We start from the raw sequence: 5,000 nt of genomic DNA, 5'->3' as shown, positions 1-5,000 counted from the left end.
GAACTAGGGCGGTATCTGATCGCCTTCGAACCTCTAACTTTCGTTCTTGATTAATGAAAACATACTTGGCAAATGCTTTCGCTTCTGTTCGTCTTGCGACGATCCAAGAATTTCACCTCTAACGTCGCAATACGAATGCCCCCGCCTGTCCCTATTAATCATTACCTCGGGTTCCGAAAACCAACAAAATAGAACCGAGGTCCTATTCCATTATTCCATGCACACAGTATTCAGGCGGGCTTGCCTGCTTTAAGCACTCTAATTTGTTCAAAGTAAACGTGCCGGCCCACCGAGACACTCAATAAAGAGCACCCTGGTAGGATTTCAACGGGGTCCGCCTCGGGACGCACGAGCACGCACGAGGCGGTCGCACGCCTTCGGCTCGCCCCACCGGCAGGACGTCCCACGATACATGCCAGTTAAACACCGACGGGCGGTGAACCAACAGCGTGGGACACAAATCCAACTACGAGCTTTTTAACCGCAACAACTTTAATATACGCTATTGGAGCTGGAATTACCGCGGCTGCTGGCACCAGACTTGCCCTCCAATAGATACTCGTTAAAGGATTTAAAGTGTACTCATTCCGATTACGGGGCCTCGGATGAGTCCCGTATCGTTATTTTTCGTCACTACCTCCCCGTGCCGGGAGTGGGTAATTTGCGCGCCTGCTGCCTTCCTTGGATGTGGTAGCCGTTTCTCAGGCTCCCTCTCCGGAATCGAACCCTGATTCCCCGTTACCCGTTACAACCATGGTAGGCGCAGAACCTACCATCGACAGTTGATAAGGCAGACATTTGAAAGATGCGTCGCCGGTACGAGGACCGTGCGATCAGCCCAAAGTTATTCAGAGTCACCAAGGCAAACGGACCGGACGAGCCGACCGATTGGTTTTGATCTAATAAAAGCGTCCCTTCCATCTCTGGTCGGGACTCTGTTTGCATGTATTAGCTCTAGAATTACCACAGTTATCCAAGTAACGTGGGTACGATCTAAGGAACCATAACTGATTTAATGAGCCATTCGCGGTTTCACCTTAATGCGGCTTGTACTGAGACATGCATGGCTTAATCTTTGAGACAAGCATATGACTACTGGCAGGATCAACCAGGGAGCTGCGCCAACTAGAGCTGAGCAGCCGGCCGCCCGGGAGTGTGTCCCGGGGGCCCGCGCGAACACGCAAGCGTCCGCTCAATCATTCTGCAAACAGGAGGAGGCTGAGCTCCCCTGCACAATACACCTCGAAACCCTCTCAGGTCCCGGCGGCGCGCAGCGCCGTCCCAAGTACTTGGTCGGGTTCGAGAGAGGCGCAATCGCCCGGAGTTAGGCGAGTAGACGCTTTCGGTGCGACCACCCGTGCTCCCAACTGAGCTTGCCGCTGCCGACAGAGGCCCGGGAGCGTGCTGTCGTGGCATTGCCGGCGGGAGACAACACGCGCCACCTACGGTGACCGGCAGCTCCAACGCCAGCGCCACAGAAGGACAAAAGCCCCACTTGGGTGCCGAAGCGAACTCTCCCAGCACAGCGCACGCGCCAACACATCCGCACAGCTGCGATACAAACCACCAGCGAGAACCGCTGGGGCGACCGAGCAGCAGACGGCGTCGCGGCGCCGAGCGCCGGGCGGCGGCGCATCCTCAACGCACACAGTCCTCAATCGGACCAGCACACTGAAGATGTCCACCGCGCTTCGCACCGGGCCCGCGAGGACCTACTTTGGCCGCACGGCGCCGCGCGCAGGGTGCGCCGGCGCGCAGCTGCGACGCCTGCCGCGTCCGTCGGCCGGCGCGCCTGCCACTGGCCGCCCCCACCAGCCGGCTGTAGCGCGTGCGCCCACGCACCGCGCGGCCAGCACGCCGGGAGGCGCCCCCTCACCGGCCGGGGACGGTCCCACCCAGCCACCACCGCGTATCGCTTCACACCCAGATGCCGTTCAGTTTCATCGGCATGGTGGGTATCGCTGGAACAACCGGTTAGTACCTCAACCTATCGTCGCCATCACCGATTCACCCCTAGCGAGAACAACCGCACCACAACGGGTTACCATTTCTTCATTTGCGTAACTTCACCAGAAAACGTAGGCGTCCATCGCCATTAGCAACTTCAACGATTATTGCATGCCTGTGTCAGGTGTCACGCCACACTACGTCTGCCCACATACACGCAACAAAATGTGCACGCCTAGACAATACGTGGAAGGTGGCCCCCGTACGTATGCGATGTCCATTGCTCGAACGACTGTCAACCGGCCTCTGTAGCATGTCGCAGATATGGAACGCGGTGCACCATGCTATCACGGTGTTTGAGGAGAGACGACTAGGTCCGAATACATCAACACACAGCTCATGCTGATCGCCATCCACGGCGTCCGTTCCTCCCACACGTCTCTATGGCGTACCACACTGCAATCCAGCTCTCATAGGGAGACGACACGTAGCTGCGTGCACAATATTTGCACTGTATGGTCCGCCGTTTTTGGGCGCAGTCGTTGTACGGTCACACATGTGCCACGATGTATCATTCAGTACATAAGGACGAATGTGCAGTACAGATTGTGGTTCACGCGTACGACATCAGCGGACAGTTGACACAGGCCGCACCACAACGTAGCCTGCGTACGTCGCATGCGAAGGGCATTGAACATGCAAACTTGTCACCAACCAGCTTGCGAAGGCAGGGGGCAAGGTGGGGACGTGGGGACGTGGGGAGGGGTGGGGGGGGGGGGGGGGCGGCATGTACGTCCTGCTGCCATCCACATTACAGTGTACAGCAGGAGCATGTGGAAAGTCAGCAAGACTTGCAAGGTGTTTAACATGAAGCGATACACAGGGGAGCGGGCAGTGCGAGTAGCGAACTATATTGCGAGGGTTGCGGGTGGGCAACACTACACTAATTGAACGAGTCGTATAACAATTACAGAGCAGGTTTAGGCGACAACGTGGGTTACGTTAGCGGACAACGTGGGTTACGTTAGCGGACAACGTGGGTTACGTTAAGGCACAACATGGGTTACGTTAAGGCACAACATGGGTTACGTTAAGGCACAACATGGGTTACGTTAGGGCACAACATGGGTTAGGTTAGGGGACAACATGGGTTAGGTTAGGGGACAACATGGGTTAGGTTAGGGGACAACATGGGTTAGGTTAGGGCACAACATGGGTTAGGTTAGGGCACAACATGGGTTAGGTTAGGGCACAACATGGGTTAGGTTAGGGCACAACATGGGTTAGGTTAAGGCACAACATGGGTTAGGTTAAGGCACAACATGGGTTAGGTTAAGGCACAACATGGGTTAGGTTAAGGCACAACATGGGTTAGGTTAAGGTACAACATGGGTTAGGTTAAGGTACAACATGGGTTAGGTTAAGGTACAACATGGGTTAGGTTAAGGTACAACATGGGTTAGGTTAAGGTACAACATGGGTTAGGTTAAGGTACAACATGGGTTAGGTTAAGGTACAACATGGGTTAGGTTAAGGTACAACATGGGTTAGGTTAAGGTACAACATGGGTTAGGTTAAGGTACAACATAGGTTAGGTTAAGGTACAACATAGGTTAGGTTAAGGTACAACATAGGTTAGGTTAAGGTACAACATAGGTTAGGTTAAGGTACAACATAGGTTAGGTTAAGGTACAACATAGGTTAGGTTAAGGTACAACATAGGTTAGGTTAAGGTACAACATAGGTTAGGTTAAGGTACAACATAGGTTAGGTTAAGGTACAACATAGGTTAGGTTAAGGTACAACATAGGTTAGGTTAGGTTAGGTTACACGTTGTTGTAAGGAAAGGTGTAGGGGGGGGGGGCGGGGGCGGCAGGTTCCTTGATAGTGATTATAGTAAGTGAATGCTTGTGACATGATCAGATTTGTCACGTCAGGATGCACCTTTGGCTTATTAGAGGCGGCGCTCCAATTCTATGCTTGTGTGAGACCTGTGTCTTTGACTCATGTCATTGTTTGTGCGCTGTGACAGGAGGTACTATTGTGATGTTGGGTGCACCGTTGTATAGGACATGTGTGGGTGTTGGTGCCTGGTCTGCGCAATGGTGGATGTCGAAAGGCTGGGATATTGTATTTTCCGCATGGACCTCCTGGTCTGGTTGTGATAGTGTGGATTGTGTAATGTGGCGGAGAAGATGCACTGGATGTTGTTCCATGCTGGTGCTTACATATTGTATGTGCGCCCGTTAGAAGCAGAGAGTGGTGCGTGATCAGAGTGTCTGGCTGACGTGTGGTTCCCATTGTGGGCAGACTCTTTCAGCATGTATACGGACAGTTGTGTATATTTGCTGTAGTTTGATGGCTCTGCATTGATTACTAATCAGCGCCGTGTGTACGGGTAATCTGGTTCCAGTCCAAAATGTTCCATCTGTGTACATTAGTGACAAAGACTCTCCCCATGCAGTGGGGCTCGGTCTGTTATAGCTCTTCCGCGTAATATATTTGCCCCACGTTTTTGCGACTGCGAGTGCGAGTGCAACGCGCATGGGGACCGACATGCTGATGGCTCGGTATCGGACGCCGTACAGTGAGCAACGCGATCGCGTCTCTCGCTCGTAAGTGGTACAGGTCGCGGCTCATGTATAGGGACAGCGGGAATGTCGCATATTGGAAATAACTCTTCATGAAACGCAAGTTATAGGGGTGGATTGCACTTTACGAGTGCGGGAAACTTCCGCCGTTCATCCGCTGGAGGTGCGAGTTTGGCGGTTGGGGTGGTGCACGAACGGGTGCGGGTGGAGTCATTGCCGGTCCACGGCTTCGTGCGGCAGAGCCACTGGAGATTGGGTGCTATGGTCGACAGAGGCTGCAGGCTTTGTGGGTGGCGTCGAAAGGCGGGCACTGTGGCGCCATCGCTGTCTTAATCGGCTTGGCGTCGCATAGATGGCGGTATCGTCGTTGGAGGAGGTCATGTTGCGGGAGACCTACAGATGGCGGTATGTTTTGTGGTGCGGACGTAGTGTTGTCAGATGCGCATAGATGGCGGTATTGCA

The 5,000-nt window shown here is 53.7% G+C and overlaps 1 non-coding gene across 1 annotated transcript in view; it reads right to left on the bottom strand.

Annotated features, from left to right (window-relative positions):
• LOC124742275 overlaps nt 1–1,115 on the bottom strand; it is a 1,909-nt gene extending 794 nt beyond the window's left edge. The window contains exon 1 of the ribosomal RNA XR_007010249.1: nt 1–1,115. This exon is cut by the window's left edge and continues 794 nt beyond it. This is a non-coding gene — a ribosomal RNA (small subunit ribosomal RNA).
• Between the last annotated feature and the right edge of the window lie 3,885 nt (nt 1,116–5,000).

The sequence above is a fragment of the Schistocerca piceifrons genome, unplaced genomic scaffold (assembly GCF_021461385.2).
Source record: "Schistocerca piceifrons isolate TAMUIC-IGC-003096 unplaced genomic scaffold, iqSchPice1.1 HiC_scaffold_229, whole genome shotgun sequence".
NCBI lineage: Eukaryota > Metazoa > Arthropoda > Insecta > Orthoptera > Acrididae > Schistocerca > Schistocerca piceifrons.
This window is presented reverse-complemented; position numbering and strand designations above follow the sequence as displayed.